General features: G+C 54.8%; 1 pseudogene; it reads left to right on the forward strand.

Annotated features, from left to right (window-relative positions):
- LOC140685172 (uncharacterized) overlaps positions 1-20571 on the forward strand; it is a 655070-nt pseudogene that overhangs the window by 288298 nt on the left and 346201 nt on the right.

Below are 20571 nucleotides of genomic sequence, written 5' to 3' on the forward strand. Positions count from 1 at the left end.
ATTTCCTGCTCCCGCTAAAACCGCGCTGCCGCTCGCTGCTCTCCTGCCTCCCATGGAAAGCACAAAAGGCAAAGATCCTGAGCCGGGATAAGAACAATTTACTGGGAACAGCAACGAGATAAAGAACAAACAGGAAGAGAAACAATACTGACAACAGAAGGGATAAGAAAAACTATTTACAGGGAAAATTTCAACATCAGTGACTGTCCCTTCCCGGCCATGTATTTCCTCCTGCCGTGAAAGGACACCTTTCTACTCAGGGAGAGAGAGAGAGGGTCCCTTTCCTGCCCCTGGCAATGACCTGAGCTGGTTGTGAATGTAATGACAGGGCCATGGCTAGACCCTCATGTTCTGCAATCCCGCATCAGGTCATTGGAAGGGGCAGGAGAAGGTACAGGTGTCTTCCCAGCATGGATCACAGGGAACAGGGATCACCAGGGCTCTTCCCAATGTGGGTTCTTCAATGGGGGATGAAGCTGGAGCGGTGCACAAAGCTCCTCCGGCAGTTGGGGCACTCGCAGGGCTTCCCTCACTGTGGCTCCGTTGGTGTCTGGTCAAGGCAGAGCTCCAGGTAAAGCTCTTCCCACACTGGGGACACTTGTAGGGCCTCTCCCCAGTGTGGATGCGCCGGTGGGTGGCGAGGCTGAAGTTGCACTTGAAACCCTTCCCGCAGTCAGGGCAGCGGAAGGGCCTCTCCTCAGTGTGGATCCGCTCATGCAGGTGGAGATTGGAGCTGGTGTGAAACCTCTTCTGACACTGGGGACACTTGTAGGGCCTCTCCCGAGTGTGGATCCGCTGGTGGATGACAAGTTTGGAGCTGCAGCTGAAGCCCTTCCCACACTCCCCACACTCGTAGGCCCATTCCCCAGTGTGGATCATCTGGTGGCAGATCAGGATGTTGCTCCGCCTGAAGCTCTTCCCACACACCAAGCACTTGTAGGGCTTCTCCCCATGGTGAACCTGCTCATGGACTTCCAGCTCTGAGCTCTGGCTGGAGCTCTGTCCACCTTACTGGCACAGGGTGGGTCTTTTCTCCTCGGAGCACCCTGGGCTGGGTTTGCAGCCCCTCCTCCTGTGGGATCTCCAGGGCTTTTCCTCCCCGTTGGATTCCTGTGCCCTGGAGTTGCTCAAAATGGTCTCTTCCATGAGGTTCTGCCGTGGGGATTTGTCCTCCCTGCTCTCCATCCTCAGCTCCTTGTCTGGGAAGGACGGACAAGGAGAGGATGGGATTTGCCTTCGGGCCAGAGGGAAGGGGAAGGAGGACGGTGTCATCAGGGGGTTGTCCTGCAGCCGGGGGCCGTGCTGGGCTGGGAGATGGAGCAGGAGAGAGGGGGAAAGGGGCACTGACTACCTCCTCACCTGCCTGGGTGACCCGGGGAATCTTCCTCTTTTTTGCAGCCTCCCTCTCCATCCAGCCAAGCTTTGGGAATAAGAAGTCCTGGATTGGGGAAAACAATGTATGGGCACATTGGGTCAGGGGAGTCCTACTGCCCAAGTCCATCTCTAAAAGTCACCGGTCATCTGGTAACCATTAAAGCCTCGAAAACAGCAAGATTTAGACCCCCCAAATATATTAAAAACCAAGATTCAGCAAAACCCAAACTCTGAGTTTCCCCTTTCTGGCCTCTCCACTTTGGGCTCCTGGAGACCCCCACCCTGTCTGGGTTGCTGCGGGTCAAGTTTGCATTGGTGCTCCCCCTCTCTGGGCTGCTGGGGCTCCTGGCAATGCCACAGGTTCCCCTTCTCTGGGCTCACCACTTTGGCATCACAGGCGTCCCAGGGGTCAGCACTGTCCGGGGTCCCTGTTTCAGGGTCCCGGGGTATCCATGGGTGCCCCCTGTCCATGCCCCCAACACCTCCAGGCTTCTGGAACAGCCCAGCTCTCGTATTGCCCGTCTGTGCTGCCCCCATTGCCGGTTTCCCTGCCAGCCCTGCCGGTACCGAGCGATCCCCACGCGGCTCCGGGCTGACAGCGCAGCCCCTGGGCCGGGCAGAGCCAGCCCCAGCACGGGGGGACCCTGCACCCTCCGCTCCCTGGGCAGCCGCGCCCAGCCCCGGGCACAGAGCTCCGGCAGCCCCCGCCGCCCCCTGCCCGGGGACCCTCGGGGACCCCCGCAGCCGGGGCTGCCTCTGAGCGGCCGCCCGGGGCTCGGCCCCGAGCACAGAGCTCTGCCCGGGGGCTCCCGGCCCCAGCGCCGGCTGCGGGCCCGGCCGGCCGCTCCCGGCTCGCACAGCCCGCCCGGGGCCGCCAACAAAACATCGCAACCACAAATCCACAAACCAACCCTGCCCCGCTGTGCTCCTGCGCCTTCCCAGGGACCCCAACCCCGCGGCAATGGCCCCGCACCGGGACAAAAAGCTGCTCCAGCCCAGCCCTCGGCACCCCCGCCTGCGGCTCGTCCCTGGCACACAGATCCCGGCAGCTGTCCCATTGCCGCAGCTGCGGCTCTGGAGCAGGGAGGCTCTGCGGGACCCCCGGGCTGTGCCCCCTCCCAGCCCTGCCCGCCCCGCACCTGCAGCCGGGGCTCTCTCGCTGCTCCCGCTCCTGCACAGCCCCGCTCTCCTTTCCTTGTCCCCCTAGGCTCTCCTCTGGGGCTCAGGCAACACCCGGCAATGGAAAGGAATCCATTTTGGTGCTCCCTAGCCAGGCCACAACTGAAACTTTGTTCCTTTTGCCTCGCTGCACAGGCCCCCAGGGCGTTTTCTGCACCCAGTCCCAGCCCCCAGCGCTTCTGAAGCCGCTCCCTGCAAATGTCCTGGAGCTGCCAGGGCCCTGTCCTTGCTGTCACCTGCTGGGGCTGGCCAGGAACAGAGCTCCTGGGCTTGCATGTCCAGCTGCTGGGCAGTCAGAACTGAGGGATCTGCAGCGGACTGAATGCCAAAACTGGAAGATGAGCCTCTCTCCTGGGGAAATCTTCCCCTCCTGGGCCAGCCCGAGGCAATGCTGCCATTCCCTCCTGCTGCTGCTGCTGCTGCTGCTGCTGGGGCACTCGGGGCTCTGGCTGAGCAGCAAAGGTGACCCTGAGCCAGGAGCTTTCCTTGGCTGCAGCAAAGCCTCGGCACGCAAAGCCCTTCCCGGCGCTGTGCCCTGTGCCAGGAGGGATTTTGCCAGCAGAGCTGACCCCAAATTTCTTCTCCCAAGCAGCTTTAGGACACGCGACATGGAGCAGCCAGAGCCCACTCTCAGCTGTGTGCTGTCCTCCAGAAGAATCCTGTGTGTGAAGCAGCCTGGGAACAGGGTTCAGTGTCAGAGAAGGGGAACTCAGAGCCCTTTTCTTCCCTCTGGCCTGAGGCTCTGCATTGCCAATGGCCCTGCAGCTGCCAAAGGGGCCTTTTTGGCTCAGCTGAGAACAGTTCTGCTGAGAGCCTGTCCTAAACCTGCTTTTCCAGCAAATGTGCCCAATTAATCCTTGTTTCTTGAAGCCCCAGGACTTGTGTGAGTGCCGATGTTACAAGTGAAGGATGGAACAACTCTGCTGGTTGGGAGTTCTCTTTCTCTTGTTTTGATATTTTGTTTGTTTGGTTTTTTGTTCCGTATTTTGTTTTGCTTTGTTTGGTTTTTTTTTTGGTGTTTTTTTTTTTGTTTTGGTTTTTTGTTTTTGTTTTTTTTTTTTGGTTGGGAGTTTTATTGGGAGGTGGTTTTTTTTAATTTTAATATGGTTTTGTTTGCGGGGTTTTTTTGGTTTTTTTTATCAATTCCCCCTGTCACCTCTGGGCAGAGCTCTGTAACTGTGTCTGACACTTGTCTGTCACCTCTGGGGTGTCACAGACAGGGGAACGCTGGGGCTGTCACTGCTGGGGTGTCACAGACAGGGGAACACTGGGGCTGTCACCGCTGGGGTGTCACAGACACAGAACGCTGGGGCTGTCACCACTCCTGCCCTGTCCCCAACAGCTCTGCCAGCGCCTCGAGGGGACACAAAGGCTGAGCCAAAGGGTGAGAATTGCAGAAGGGGCTGAGCTGGGAGGGACCCATTGGGATCATCAAGTCACAGAATCACAGAATCACAGAATTGCTGGGTTGAAGAGACCTTCAAGATCATCGAGTCGAACCCATGCCCTAACACCAGCTCAATTAAACCACAGCACCAAGTGCCACATCCAATCTTTTTTTGAACACATCCAGGGAAGGTGACTCTACCACCTCCCCAGGCAAACCAATCCAATACTTTATCACCTTTTCTGTAAAAAGACTTTTTCCTACTATTCAACCTGTATTTCCCTTGGTGCAGCTGAAGACTGTGTCCTCTGGTTCTGTCAGTTGTTGCCTGGAGAAAGAGACCGACCCCCAGCTGACCACAGCCACCTTTCAGGAAATTGCAGAGGGTGATAAGGTCACCTCTGAGTCTCCTTTTCTCCAGGCTAAACAACCCCAGCTCCCTCAGTCATTCTTCACAGGACTCGTGTTCCCAGCCCCTCTCCAGCCTTGTTGCCCTTCTCTGGACGCCCTCAAGTGTCTCCATGTCCTTCCCACACGGAGGGGCCAAAACTGGACACGGCACTCGAGGTGCAGCCTCACCAGTGCCAAGTACAAGGGGAGAATGACCTCCCTGCTCCTGCTGGCCACCCTGTTCCTGACACAGGCCAGGAGCCATTGGCCTCCTTGGCCACCAGGGCACATTGCTGGCTCATGTTCAGCCGCTGTTGGCCAGGAGCCCCAGGTCCCTCTCTGCCTGGGCACGGACCAGCACACCATCCCCAGCCTATAGCATTGCAGGGGCTTATTGTGGCCAAAATGCAGGACTTGGCACTTGGACTTGTAACTTCAACTTACTGGACTCTGCCCATCCCTCCAACTGCTCCAGGTCTCCCTGCAGAGCCCTCCTACCTTCCAACAGATGGACACACGCTCCCAGCTTAGTGGCAGCTGCAGATTTCCTAATGAAGGACTCAATCCCCTCCTCCATGTGGTCAATAAAAACATGGAACAGAGCTGGCCCAGCACAGAGCCCTGAGGGACCCCACTGGTGCCTGTCCCCAGCTGGATGCAGCACCACTCACCACCACTCTCTGGGCCCGTCCGTCCAGCCAGATCTGGAGCCAGCAAAGACTGCTCCTGTCCCAGCCGTGGGCTGCAGCTTTTCCAGGAGTGTGCTGTGGGAGGCAGTGCCAAACTCCTGGTGCTGGCTGCAGGAGATGCCCAGCACAGGCTGCCTCTGTCCGCTCAGTGCCAGCCTGTCTCCCCAGGCCAGCACAGCAGCCCTGGGCAGGGCACAGAGGGGCCTGGCCAGAGCTGGTGCCTGCAGCAGCAGCTGCCTCTGCATTCCTCCCAGCAGGCACAGAAACGGCTGCTGCTGTGTGCTTTTATAGGATTTCACTGTGTTTTAGTACATGAGTTAGGAGTTTAATGCTAGCAAGTTTCGGTTGGTATTGTTCCTTGTGCCCCCCATTCCTTCCCCTCACAATGGTTTCTCCCAGGTTGTTCACTCCTGAGCTTTCCCGCCACTCAGCTGTCCCTCAGAGTGCCAATCTCCCTGTTCCTCCCCTCTTACCCTTCAATAGATGTGTCAATCCAGGTTGTGCTGCCCACCTCCCTGTCTGTCATCGCAGCCACCCCCATTTGGTTCTGGAAGGTTCCCTGTCAGTCACCCATGTTCTTATAGTTGGTTGGTCCCCGAGGCTTCTCCCCTCCCCTGTCTTTTCCCCACTTGGTTGTAAATCCAAGATGTAATTCTCCTGTAATCTGTCTCCACTGGTATCCCATGTTGCCGCCCCATGGTCCTGCCCTTGGCATTGCCCATCCCCACATGCCAGTGCCCATCCCGGGAAGAGCCCTGAGCAATGAGGGAGGGACAGGATCTGCCTTGCCAGGGGCTGGGGCTCAGGCCTGGGCCCTTTGCATTCCTGAAACACATCCCTACCATTTCCCTCATCCCAGCGCTGGCACTCAGAGCAGCTGAGGAATGGAGTCACACCCAGGGGTGTCCCCAGGGCTCAGCACTGGGGCCAGGTCAGTGAAATCTCTTTATTGCTGGTCTGGACGAGGCCATCGAGGGCACCCTCAGGCAGTTCCAGGTGAGCCCAGGCTGGGTGGGAGTGTGGCTGTGCTGGAGGGCAGGAAGCTCTGCAGAGGGATCTGGACAGGCTGGAGCCATGGGCCCAGGACAATGGGATGAGGTTCACCAAGGCCAAGGGCCGGGTCCTGCCCTGGGCTCACAGCCACCCCAAATCCCTGGCTGTGCCCTGCCCCTGATCCCCCAGCCTGTCCTGTTTCCTTCATCCCTGCATTGCCAGGGACTTTCTGGGACAAGGGAGCTCTGCTCTGGCTATGGAGGGAGCTCCAAGTGCCACCACTGGAGTGGGAACCACAACTCATCAGGTTTGTGTCCTTTGGGGGTCAGGAACTGGTGAGACTCAGAGGCACAGAAAGTTTCTCTTCATGGCCAACAGACCATAATTGAACAGGAAACAATTTAATAACAATCACACTCTTCCCTGAGCTACGTGCAACATCCCAGCAGCATCTGATGAGTCCACCATCCACAAGTGATTTCCATGCTAGAATGAATTTCAGGCAAACGTGGTTCTGTGATAGATATAGGCACAATTAAGTTCTTGTATCAGGATGCTCATCCTGGAGTGGGGCAAAACAGCTCAAACAATTCCTGATTTTCAAAGCTGTCAGTGGTGGATGGAGAAGGGAGGTCAGGCTGCTTTTGGTGTTGAGGAAATGCTGAAACCAGCCTGACTCATTTCATCTCCTCCTGACCTGGCTGATCTCCCCTCTTTCCCCTTCCACCCATTGGCTTTTCTCTCCCACCAGCCCCCCTGGTGAAGAGCCTGGCTCTGTGTTCTCCATCCCCTCCTTGCTGGCACTGCCAGGCTGCGATGAGGAGCCCCTCAGCCTTCCCTGCTCCGGGCTGGACAAGCCCAGCTCCCTCAGCCTCTGCTCACAGCCCAAGGGCTCCAGCCCCACCTTGGAGGCCCTTCCCTAACCCTGCTCCAGCTCCCAGACATCTTTCCTGCCCTGGTGAACCCAGCCCAGGCCACAGGGACCTGGATAATCCATGTCCTTGATGTCCTGGTCACACAGCCCTGGCCCCTTGTGCCCGTGTCAGGCTCTGGGGTGGATCCTGTGGAACATCCTTTGGTGGAGGCTGTGGCTCCAGGTGGACCGGGGGATGCCGGGGGACAGGGACCCTGCTGGGCATGAACAGCATTGGACTTGTTGGGAGAAACTGTGAGGGGGAGCTGGGGTGGAGTGACCAACCCAGTGACCTCACAGAGCCCTCCTGGGATGTTACACAGCCCCTCTGAGATGTCACAGCCCATTCTGTAGTGTCACACAGCTGATCTCTGATGTCACAGACAATTCTGTGATGTCACAGCCTGCTCTGAGATGTCACAGCCCATTCTCTAGTGTCACACAGCTGGTCTCTGATGTCATAGTCTGCCCATTGATGTCACAGCCAGCTCTGATGTTACAGGGAATATATGTGCCAAATACAGAATATGAAGAGAAACTTTCCTGCACTCAGCATGCTCAGCTTTGGGAGGAGCGATCCCCTGTGCATCCTGCTGAATAAAGAATGCTGCTTCTTAATGCTGCACTGGTGTTAAGGAGTTTTCTGTTTCACCAAATTTTTGGTAACACTCCACTCCCAAGGAAAGCTCTGTCTCCTGCTGCTCACAAACAGAGAAGGGCTGGTGGCAGATGTGGGGGTCGGAGGCTGCCTGGGGCACGGTGACCATGAAATAATCAAGTTTTCAATGATCTGTGAAAGAAGGAGGGGCAGCAACAAAACTTCCACACTGGAAATAGGAAGGGCAGACTTTGGCCTGTTTAGGATGCTGATTTAGGGAGTCTCGAATCATGTCCTGATTTTTTTTAAGGGAAACAGCCCTTGAAAACCAAGGGCTCCAGGGAGGATGGACACATTTCTAGAAAGTAATCTTAAGGAGGAAGGAGCAGCCTGTCCCAGTGGGGCAAAGGATGAGCTGGTGAGGAAAATGACTGGCCTGGCTGCCCATGGAGCTTTTGTGGGAACTTGGGAAAAAAGGACTGGTGATGCAGGAAGTGTTTAAGGATGTTGTTAGGTTATGCAGAAAGAAAAAGAGAGAGATGAAAGCTTAATTAGAACTTAACCAGGCAGCTTCTGTAAAATGACTAAATAATGTTTTTATTAAAAAATTTACAGCAAAAGGAGGGAGGCTAACCTCTAGTCTTTATTGGAAACAGTGCAGAACATAGTAACTAAAGATAAGGAAAAGGCTGAGCTACTTAACATCTTGTTTGTCTCGATTTTCAACATATGGACAGGTTGTCCTCAGGACAAGAGTTCTCCTGAGCTGGTAGATGGGCACAGGGAGCAGAACAGCCCCCTGTAATCCAGGAGGAAGCAGCTGCTGACCTGCTGAGCCACTCAGATGCTCACAGGTGAATGGGAGGGGATGGGATCCATCCTAGGGGGATGAGGGAGCTGGTGGATGAGCTCCCCAAGCTGTTCCCCACCATTTACCATCAGTGCTGGCTCACCAGGGAGGTCCCAGAGCACTGGAGGTGCCAGTGTGAGCCCATCCCCAAGAAGGGCTGGAAGGAGGATCTGGGGAACTCCAGGCCTGTCAGCCTGACCTCGGTGCCCGGCAAGGTTATGGAACAGATCACCTTGAGTGCCACCACAGGGCACCCACAGGATGGCCGAGGGGTCAGAGCAAGCCAGCGTGGATTTAGTGGGGCAGGTCCTGCCTGAGCACCCTGATCTCCTTTTATAACCAGGTGACCCACCTGTGGATGTGGGAAAGGCTGTGGATGTGTCCATCTGGACTTCAGCAAAGCCTTTGACACTGTCTGTGACAGCATTCCCTGGAAAAGCTGCAGCCCACAGCTTGGGCAGGTTCCCTCCTGGCTGGGAGATGGAAGAGCTGGCTGGAGGCTGGGCCCAGAGAGGGGTGGGGATGGTGCTGCACCCAGCTGGTGTCCAGTCCCTGGTGCTGTCCCCAGGGATCTGTGTTGGGCCCAGTCCTGTTTAACATCTTCACCGATGATCTGGGGGAGGGGATCGAGCCCACCATCCCCAAATTTGCAGGTGACACCAAGCTGGGTGTGAGTGTGGATCTGCTGGAGGGCAGCACAAGGAGACACAGCCTTCAGCTGCACCAGGGGAGGTTTAGGCTGGACAAGAGGAAGATGTTCTTCACAGAAAGGGTGAGTGGGCATTGAAATGGGCAGGCCAGGGGGGAGGTGGCAGAGTCACTGTCCCTCTCCAGTGGCACTCAGTGGCATGTCTGGGTGACAAGGTGGTATTAGGGCATTGGTTGGACTTGATGATCCCAAAGGTCTTTTCCAACCTATTTGAGTCTGTTATTCTGTGATGATTGGGACACCCTGGGACCATTACGACCCTGCAGGGCCTCGTGGAACTAAGAGGACCATGGTGACACTGTGCAGCCCCATAGAACCAGGGCTCCATTGTGGTGCTCTGGGGCCAAATGGAACCAGGGAGTCCCCGTGACACTGGGTCCTGGTGGAACCACAGAGGCCATTGTGACACTGCGGGGCCTCGTGTGACCGAGGGGTTTCACCATTGTGACACTGCAAAACCAAGGAGAGCATTGGGAGAGTCCAGGGCCCAGTGGAACCAAGGGGCCATTCTGACACTGCCAGGCCTCATGGAACCCAGGGGACATTGTGACACTGCAGGACCTTGTGTAACCAAGGGGCCACTGTGACACTCTGGGGCCTCAAGGAATCTGGAAGGCCACTGTGACACTGTGTAGGCTCATGGAAACAAGGAGTCCATTGTGACACTGAGGGCATTTGTGGAACCACGGAGAGCATTGTGACAGTGTGGGACCTCATGTGACCATGGGGCCTTTGTGACACCCTGGGGCCCCATGGAACCAAGGGGCCACTGTGAAACTGCGGCACCAACGAGAACATTGTGACACTGTGAAGCCCCGTGGAACCAAGGAGTCCATTGCCACATTTTGGGGTCCTATGGAACCAAGGAGTCCATTGTCACATTTTGGCCCATGGAACCAAGGAGCCCAGTGTGACAGTGCAGGGCCTGGTGTAACCAAAGGGACATTGTGACACTGAGGGCCCCTTGGAACAAAGGACATCTTTGCAGATGACACCAAGGTGGATGTGAGTGTTGATCTGCTGGAGGGAAGGAGGGCTCTGCAGAGGGCCCTGGACAGGCTGCATCCAGGGCCCAAATCCAACAAGGTGAGGTTTAACAAGTCCAAGTGCCGGGTCCTGCACTTTGGCCACAACAACCCCTGGAGCGCTACAGGCTGGGGACAGAGTGGCTGGACAGCAGCCAGGCAGAAAGGGACCTGCAGGGACTGATGGACAGCAGGCTGGACATGAGCCAGCCGTGTGCCCAGGTGGCCAAGAAGGCCAATGGCTCCTGGCCTGGATCAGGAATGGTGTGGCCAGCAGGAGCAGAGCTGCTGTGCCAGCACTGATCTGCCCCCAGCTCTGCACACAGACATTGCTGCTGCAGCTCCAGAGAAGGCAACAAAAGAGCATCTCTGCAGAAAACTCTGCTGGGAGATCCTTTAGATCCTGGAAAGCCACCAAGAGCACAGACCCTAATTGACACAGTCTGGGGCCACAGGGAAGGTGGAGAGAAAAAGGATGAGAAATGGCACAATCAATGACATTTCCTTGTGGACAACATTATAATGTAAAACAAAGAAAAAGAACCTCCAAATGGAAAAGAACAAGAAGTATCAAAGATGACTTTTAGTACAAGTGATTTGCAGAAATTGGCCAGCAGTTTAATGTTCCTGAAAGCATCCAGTCATCAGTGTCCACACTGCAGCCTTGAGCTCCTGGTTCCTCAGGCTGTAGATGAGGGGGTTCAGGGCTGGAGGCACCACCGAGTACAGAACTGACAGGGCCAGATCCAGGGATGGGGAGGACATGGAGGGAGACTTCAGGTGAGCAAACACTGCAGTGCTGAGGAACAGGGAGACCGCAGCCAGGTGAGGGAGGCAGGTGGAAAAGGCTTTGTGCCGTCCCTGCTCAGAGGGGATCCTCAGTACGACCCTGAAGATCTGCACATAGGAGAAAACAATGAACACAAAACAACACGACGATGAACTGACAGTAACCACAAGAACCCAGTGTTCCCTGAGGTAGGATTTGGAGCAGGAGAGTTTGAGGATCTGGGGGATTTCACAGAAGAACTGGCCCAGGGCATTGCCATGGCACAGGGGCAGGGAAAATGTATTGGCTGTGAGCATGAGAGCATTGAGAAAGGCACTGGCCCAGGCAGCTGCTGCCATGTGGGCACAAGCTCTGCTGCCCAGGAGGGTCCCGTAGTGCAGGGGTTTGCAGATGGACACGTAGCGGTCGTAGCACATGATGGTCAGGAGGAAATACTCTGCTGACATGAAGATCAGAAGGAAAAAGAGCTGAGCAGCACATCCTGTGTAGGATATGTCCCTGGTGTCCCAGAGGGAATTGTGCAGGGCTTTGGGGACAGTGGTGCAGATGGAGCCCAGGTCGCTGAGGGCCAGGTGGAGCAGGAAGAAGAACATGGGCGTGTGCAGGTGGTGGCCGCAGGCTACGGCGCTGATGATGAGGCCGTTGCCCAGGAGGGCAGCCAGGGAGATGCCCAGGAAGAGGCAGAAGTGCAGGAGCTGCAGCTGCCGCGTGTCTGCCAGTGCCAGCAGGAGGAAGTGGCTGATGGAGCTGCTGTTGGACATTTGCTGTGGCTGCACATGGGCACCTGTTCATGGAGAAAGGACAGGGACAAGTCAGGAGAGGCTGCTTGGAGCCAAACGTGAGCCATTCCCTGTAGACTGTCCTGCTGGGACGCACCTACCCTTGTTCCTGCTCTGGGAAAACCGTTGGCTGCAATCAGAGCACGATCACACTCCCAGCTCACCCTGGGATAAACCAGACCCTGCCCAGAGCAGAGGGATCGCTGAATGTCTCAGCCTCTCCAAAGATCTCTGGGCAAGGTCTCAGCACCCCCTTGTTCCAAGGACACTCACGGCTCGTTTGGCCAGCCCAGCAGCATTTCCTCAGCTGTGTCAGCTCTGCACTTCCCCGTGGGACATTCAGGGAGCTCCCAGAGGCCCTGGCACAGATCTGCACCCAGGAGGGCAGCTCAGAGCTGGGAAGGGCACAGCAAGGAGATCCCAGGCTGTGCCCATGAGGGGATCTCAGGGAGGGGCTCAGCTCATTCCCCTTTCCCATGGACTGCTTTGCCCATAGCCCCACAGGTCCCAGGGAAGCGTGGACACCCCATTCCCATGGACACCCCTGCCTAGCAGGAATGCCAAGAGCAGTGCCTGACTCAGCTGCTGCAAATTCCAGAGTCACCCTGAGAGCCCCAGATAACAGTGACAATATCAGGGGAGTGCAGAAACAAGAGAAGATGTTGTGGTGCTGTGCCTGAGAGGGCAGAGACAGCTGGGCACTCAGGACAGTGTTCCCGTGCCCAGCTGTGCCCGGCACCTCCCACACACCAACAGTGCCCTCCTGCCCCGGCAGTGCTCTGTTCAGCCCCCTCTGCTTCCCTGAGCATTTCCCTGGGCCTGGACATCCCCTCCTGAGAGGTGCCTTGTCCCTGCCAGCGCTCACAGAGCCCATCCCACCCTGTGTGCCCTCGGCCCGGCCCTACAGAAACCTGCCTGTGTGCAGGGCCCTGGCTGGGGCAGGCTCTGTGTGCACCTGGGCAAGGGCAGCTCAGGAGAGCCCTGCTGGGCCCTGCAGAGGTGATGCTGCTGCTGTCCAGGGCTGAGGAGTGGCTGAAGGCCCTTTGGGAGGCTCCCAGCAGAGAGGATGACCACCCAAAGTCACAGTTCTGGAGTCTCTGTAAATGTTCAAGCATGACTTTGATGATCCTGTGTGTCCCTTTCAACTCAGAATGTTCTGTCATTCTGGGATTAAAATTCCTGTTCTGCTTCTCTCATCCCACTGTTGTCTATCATAAAAAGAGAAAAAAACCCCTTGCAACAGTGTTAGAACAGTAAAGTAAAAACCAGACTGCGGCTTCCGGGGGTCACTTGCGGCTGTCCCCCGTCCCTCCCCGGCCCCCCGGGACCCCTCCGGCTCGCTGTCCCCTCAGGGGACCGGGGTTTGCCGCGGTCCCGCTGCACTGGGCTCACCAGGCAGCAGCTGGGTTTGCACGGTCCGAGCGGCGGTGCGCCTCGGTCGCCGCAAGGAGTCGAGATAAAGAGACGAAGAGAGGTCAGTTGTGTGCAGTCCAGAGAGATTGTATTGCCTGAACGGTTGCAGGGACAAAAGACCCTGGTGTTGCAGCATTTTTGAGAGAAAGAGGACATGAGTTATGAGATTTGAGCTACTCCAGTCTAGGCCTCAGATTTGGGCCTTGCGAGGCCTTCAAGCCTCTGACACAGCTAGAAATTCAGAGCTTGTGGCGCAGATAGAAATAGTCTTAAGGTGTGATGGGGACCACTGGGCTGTCTGGGTGTGAATTAGTATAGGTTTCATAGTGTAAGGTATAGGCTGTTTTAAGGAAAAGGTAAACAATGTTAGCTTGCCAATCAGAGTGTCTTTGTTTTTGTAAACTATGTAGAAGCTTATATAAACTACCATCTTATCTTGAATAAATGGAGAACGTTTGATTAACCACATTGGTTCAGATCTGCGTTTGTCTTGTCCAGCTTTCCGTTTTCCTGAGATTCCCTGGCTTTTCCCTGGGCTACTGCCCAGATACAGTTTTATACAGCAAAATTAAGAGATAAGGTCTAAACAATAGAGACAGTGTCCAGCATGGGCTCATCAGAACCACCCCAGGGGTCGGGTCCAATGGGAACTGCTCAGGGGTGGGGAAAAAGGGGTTTACAGAGAAATGCTGAAGCGAAACTTTCCCGAAACAATGGGGCATACATAAATGTCTCTTTTCATCAGTTTCCCATTCCCAAGGCCTTTCTAAAACCCTTTCTCCACACTACCGCGCCAGCACGATAGCAACACCAGACCTTTCTTGGAAGCTTCCAGGTGTCCCAGTGGGAATGGGGCACACTCAGCCCCTGATTTCAACAATTTATTAAGGTTGATTATTTAGGATATCTAACAGGAACATCCAATAGGAGATTCAGTTTCCCCAGTTACACGCCCCTGGCTCAACCTGTTGGAGTAAGTCCAGGGCCTTCTTTGTCCCAATTTTTGTTATCACTGCTCACATTCACTCACTCTGGCTGCTCTGCACAAGAGATAAGCACAGAATGTACTCACAGGGTCTGTGGGCATTGGGATGTTCCAGCTTTAGGAGATCACTGCAGGAGCTGCAGCTGCATTGTCCTGCAGCCAGAGGTTCCTGTGCCAAGGGCTGGCAGTGATTCTGCCCCAGGCACTTCTCAGCCCTTCCCAGCCCTGACTGATTGAAGCTCTCTGTGCCTCTGTGCTGTGCCCGGGCTGGCTGCAGGCAGTGCCCCAGCCCTGCTGGGTTGGGAGAAGAGCTGCTCAGCAAGAGAAATGTGCTTTTGAAGCTCTCCTTGGTTACCAGGATCTCCCTCTGTGCCAGGAGCCCGGCCCAGCTCAGCAGCACAGACACAGCACAAGGACTTTAATGACCCTCTGGGGCTTTGTGCTCAGGCCCTGAACATCAGGCCCTGAGAGGGAGCTGCAGAAACCTCTCCAGAACTCCAAGTCAGACTCCAACTCCAAAGTTTCTCTGACTTTTAATGGGTCCCACTGAGGGACACGACTGAGAAAGTGTCCCCAGGCCCCAGGAAGAGCAGAGAACTGGAGGCACTGATGACTGGTGGGGACAAAGAGAAGCCAAGTCTTGGTGCCCTGGGGCACAGCAGGGTCTGTGCCACCAAGGGCTGTGAGGAGACACCTTGTCCTGAGGCCATGGGGCCTCCTGGCACAGCCCCAGCCAGGCTGGGCACTGTCAGCCCCTGGTCCTGCGCTCAGCAACCCCCCTAGCCCACATCCCAGTGGCCTCAAGGATCTGCTGGAAGGAGTCCCTGGGGATCCTTGGTCAGCAATGGCCCTGGGGGCTCCTTCATGCTCCCAGGGACTGCAGGTTTTTCAAAGGACTTTGGCTTTTGCTTTTGACTTGGAGTCTCTGAGAGCTTTCTGCAATCATGGCCTCCAATTATCTACTTTAATTAGTCCCTGGAGAGGCTTTGTCAGGAGCAACACTCACTGGGGTTCATTAATGCTTCAAGGTACTTCAGTTCTTTTAAGGTACTTGGTGTTTCCCTTTTGATCCAGCCTCTGTGAGAGGTTTGTGCAATCATGGCCCCAATTATCTGCTTTAAGGAGTCCCTAGAGAGCTTTGTACTGACACTCAGTGGAGCTCATTAATGCTTTGAGATACTCAGGGTTTTTAAGGTACTTTGGACTTTCCTTTCCACACTGAGAGGTTTTTGTGCCATTTTGAGTCTCTGAGAGGTTTTTGTGCCATCTCAGCCTCCCGTTCTCTCGTCCAAGGAGTCCATGAGGAGCCTGTGTTGGGGATGGACCTCAGTGGGACCCATTCATGCTCTGAGACTCCAACCACTTTGGGGCTTTCTTTTGACTTTGAGTCCTGGAAAGGCTTGTGCAATCTCCTCTCAGGCCCTGAGGTTTCAGGGCTCAGCTCCAAATGCACCATGGGGCTCATTAGGATCAAGCAAGTCCTGACAAACCATGGCTCTGCCGTCATTTCCCTCTTGTCTGAGGCAATTAATCAGGGCGTTTCTGTAGTGATTTTTGTTCATAATTTTAAGATATCTTGGCCAATGCATCAATTAGTGGGGTGGGTTCAACGTTGGCTAATTACCAGTGCACTCACTAGAATATACTTACTCATTTCCTGCTCTGAGGTAGGATTAGGAGAAAGGAAAAGTTTGCTTAAAACTTTAAATGGGTGTAAAGAAAAGTTTATTAACAGTAACTAAAAGAAAGAGTAATAGGAATCAGACAATTTTTTCAGAACACTTCCTCTCTCCATACAACCTGACAATGTAAAGAGAAAAAACCTAAAATTTTCAGTCAGTTCACTACCTCTAGAATAGTCTTGCTTCAGTTAACTTAGCAGGAGAAGTTCCTCTTGTTAACGTTATTGACACTTCTCCACAAGAAAACAGTTATCTCATGGCTTTTCATTTCCACGAACAGCAACTGCCCAGAAAAATCTGCAATTGTCAAGTCACTCTCATTTTTTTCACAGCTTTTCCCACAGCTCTGTTTATAGTCCATGTTAACTTATGGGGTATTAGTTTCAAGATCAGCTATTTAAGAGCAAAGGTTCTCTTCATCTATGTCTGAAATCATCTTCATCTCTGGGAACAGAGGTCTTCCTCTTCTCTCCCTGGGGGCACAGGGTCTCATCACTCTTTTTTTTCTTTTCAAACTTCTTATGGGATCACAGCTACTGCAACATTTGCTTACTTTAGCATGGAGGCCTTTGCTGAAACAAGTCATCTCCCCATATTTTTCAATGCATTATAGGGAAAAAGAGAGTCTGATGTATCAATGACATCCTTCTCCATAGCTTTACCAGAGGATTTCAGCCCCAGAATCAAGGCATCTCCTCACCCCTCCTATGTGGGACTCAACAACCTCTTCACTGACCTCAGTGGGTTCATGTTGCCCCTCTGTGTGCCTGCCCTGTGTCCTTTTCTCTCACTGGAGGCAGGATGGCAGCACTGGCAGAGTCAATATCTGCCCGGGGCTGCAGATGGTTCCGTGAGCCCAGCCGGGCTCGGTCCTTGCGGCCGGAGCTGTTTTCCCATGGAGGTTTCTGCAGCGGCTGCGCTGGGGCTGTGTCAGGCTGGGCCGCGCTGGGGCAGGGCCAGGATCTCAGCAGCCAGGCCAGAGCCCAGCAGCAGCACGGCCGGGGCCGATGGCTTCTCCTCCCCTGCCCGCTGGCTGCGGGCGAAGCCCAAGGGCGGCAGAGCCTCGGCCGAGCCGGCCCGGCCCGGGGCTGCTCCTGGGGCCCGGCGGATCCCGGCTGGGCCCGGGCTGGCGGCGGGGCAGGGCTCGGCAGCGGCCAGATGTCAGCACCCGCAGCCACGGCCCGGCCTCGGCCCCGCGGCCTCCCCTGCCCTGCCCGGCAGCCGATGGGGCCTGGCGGCTCCCTGGGAAGGGGCCCGGCCCCACGGCAGGAGCCGCCCGGCCCCACGGCCGAGACGGGGCTGGGCCGGCCTTGGCACCTCTTTGGGGCCAGAGGGGAGAGAGACCCAGCCAGGCTTTCTCATCTTCAACTTGGGTCTGCACAGAGGCGTCTGCAGTTTGCTTAGTGGTTTAACAGATTGTCAGCTCTCAAAGCTAATTACTGATTGGTTTTTTTTGTCAGACACGGAGGAAACTGCTAGCAGCTTCTCTCAGGACATCACTTCTGTGATGCAAAACCACCACAGCAGCACAGAGCACAGAGCTCCTTTGTCCATATACAGTGGTCATGTGCTGGAGGCCTCAGAACCCCTCCTTGGGAGATCTCTGGGCCCTCTCCAAGGTGTTTTCAAATGAAAACATTCAGCTCAGAGTCTAAGAAAATCACCAGAGGACAGGGCCAGCCTGACCTGTCTGTCCTGTCTACTTTTGTCTGGGAGCAAGTCTTGGATATACGGAATTTGGGAGGCCAAATTCTAATTTTGGCCATGGACCCTGGACATGAAGACCAATCCTTTTCCATAGGAATGAAGGAACAGAGCCCCAGTGCTTCAGGGGCAGATGAGAGGTGACCACCAGAGGCAAAGGCCAGCTAGAGCTGGCAGGTTATTTTCTGGGAGATACTCTTGCACACAGGAAAATTTTTAGGCAGAGTGTCAGTTTTGGCAATAGGCATCAGAAAAGGTCGAGAGTTCTTTTCCACAGCAAGGAAAGCACAGAGCCCCTGTGCTCCAGGAGCCTTGATGGTACTGGCAGATTTGGGCTGGAAGCAACCCTTGGGTATAGGGAAATTGGGAGGTGGAACCCCAGTTTTGGCCATTTCTGTGTAGATAAGAAGGAGGGCTCTTTTGCATAGGAAGGAAAACACAGAGCCTCAGTGTTTCAAACGCAGATGAGAGGCAGCCCCCAAGGGGCCAAGGGCAGCCAGACCTGTCTCTCCTGGCTGATTTCACTTGGGAGCAATCCTCGGATGTATGGAGTTTTGGAGGTGGAATCCCAGTTTTGGCGATGACAGGATGAATGATTTTTTCCTATAGGAAAGAGAAGAGTAAAGTCCAAGTGTTCTGGATGAGAGGTGATCACCCTTAGGCCAAGCCAGCCAGACCTGTCTCTCCTGGCACCTTTCATCTAGGGGCTGTCCTTGGACATAGGGCATTTTGGAGGTGGAATCTCAGTTTTGGCTGCAGGTGCCTGGACAGGAAGATTAATTCTTTTCATTAGGAAGGAAAGCACAGAGCCCCAGTGTTTCACAGGCAGATGAGTGCCAGCCCTCAGGAAGCCAAGGCCAGCCAGACTTGTCTCCCCTGGCAGCTTTTGTCTGGGAGCTATCCTTAGATATAGAGAATTTTGGAGGCAGATCCCCAATTTTGGCCATGGGTGCCTGGTTGAGATGGATATTTTTTTCTCATAAGAAAGAAAAGCACATGGTCCGCTGTTTGAAAGGCAGATTTGAGGTGGCCCCTGGGTGGCCAAGGAAGCCAGACCTGTCTGTCCTGGCAGATTTCATCTGGAAACAATCCTTGCAATATAAGTGAAATGAACAGGGTCTATGCCTTTATTAATAGTCAGCTCTTTATTAAAAAGTCAGCTCGGCAGGGGGCTCAACAAGGAGCTCACCCCCGCTGTTGTAGCTTCTCCGGTCGCTGAAGGGTGAGCAGGCATGCAGAGTCTGTCCCTGGAGTCCCCGTGGCATGCTGGTAGCTGGAGGTGAAGAGGTGTGCAGTCCATATCTGAAGTCCCAGCAGACCGTCCTCTCTCCTTTCCTCTTGGCACTCTGGTAGCCGAAGGGTGAGGGGATGTGCAGAGCCTGCTGCTGAAGTCCAGCAGCAGCTGTCCCTCTCCTTCCCTCCTGGCAGCACCAGGAAGTGTGTGTCTGCTTTGCTCCTGCTTCCCACAGCCCAGTCCACTCTGGTCCTCTGTAGGTTATGGTGACAGGTCAAACACAGACTAGGGATGGGGTTCCCTTTTCCCCAACGAGCACACCCATCCAGCCCCCTCCACTGTGCCCATCTTTTCAATTTAGGGGTGTTTTTCATCCCCAAAACCCCCTCCCATGATTCCACTGGATTATTTTGCATCCCAGTCCTAGAATGGTAGTGAGTGTGAGGGGAGGTAGGTGATTCCCAGGAACAATTAGCTAATTAACATTTCAATGTCATTACTTAGCCAAAGCCAAGTGTCCCAGCCAGGTTGTTTTGTTCATAACAATAAGGACATTTGGAGAAGAAATCCCGGGTTTGGCCCTGGGCCCCTGGAGGAGAAGGACAGTTCTCTCTCATAGGAATGAAAGCCCAGAGCTCCAGTGCTTCAGGGGCAGATGAGAAGCAGCCCTCGACATGCCAAGGTCAGCCGGACCTGTCAGGTGGTCCCCAGGAGGCCCAGCCAGCCAGACCTGTCCATGTTCCCTTGGTTTCGTGGGACCCCACAGTGTCGCAATGGTCTCCTTGGTTCCATGAGGCTCCATAGTGTCACCGTGATGTCCTTGGACCCACATTGTCACAACTGACCCACAGTTCCATGAGGTTCTGTAGTGCCACTGCAGCAGTCAGAGGCCCTGCAAGGCCTCCCTGGTGGTCACTCGCCTAAGATAAGAAATGCCTAAGTCACGGTGACTGGAGCAAAGAAGCCCCTCTTCCACATTCAGACCCTTCTTATCTCTTTGTAAGGATATCGGTCATATTCTCCTCAAACCTGGCAATTGGACAATTTCTGACACCCCAGTACCCTATAAAAACACCCATTTCTGCCTAGTTTGGCAGAAGAACTGACACCGCATCCCTTCAGAGGAGCTGGCAATAAAGGACATCGCTGTGGAACCACATACAGCCTTCTCCTCTCTCTGTCCCTGTGTGTCTGCCAGAGGCACTTGTGAGCACAGAGCGAAATCACTGAGAGCTGAACTCACAGAGCTGAAATCACTCCAGAGGTGCTCGCTAAGTTGCCTGTGGCTGGGAGCTGAGCCGAGGGACCCAGACAGGCTGAGCCTGACAGCGCAGCGCTATCCGGACACCCACGGCAGCGGCAGCCCGGGGGTCAGATGGACCCCTGGGACCCCAGAGTGCATTATGTGGCCACCCGAAGGAGCACTGGCATCCTGGCACCCCTGAGAGCAGCATTCCTCGTGAATTGTCACTGCCTCAGCCGGCTATGACCCCTTGAAGCTAACTTCTCTGTTATAGAAGAAGTTTTCTGAAGAGGCGTCCGACGAACCTGCACATCGCCATCTGGGATGAGGTCCTCAGCAGTTGGACGGCAGAGCACCTAAGCAGCAGTTCCTTGTCCCACATTTGGCTGAAGAAGTGTAAGTTTAAACCAGCCTTTTTGCACGCTTTTATTTTGGGTCTCTTTTTGGTTTGTTTTTTTTTTTTTCTTTTTACTGCTGGGGGGGGGGGGGCTGGGGTGGGGGGAAGGGAACTATACTGAAATGGGACCAAAATCTAGTAATCTAGTAAATTAAAATGATCCCAGAACGAGAGAGACTTATATTTCCAAATCCTACAAATCCTTTCTGCTAACAGCTTTTCTTTCTCTAAAGGCAA

The sequence above is a fragment of the Taeniopygia guttata genome, chromosome 16 (assembly GCF_048771995.1).
Source record: "Taeniopygia guttata chromosome 16, bTaeGut7.mat, whole genome shotgun sequence".
NCBI lineage: Eukaryota > Metazoa > Chordata > Aves > Passeriformes > Estrildidae > Taeniopygia > Taeniopygia guttata.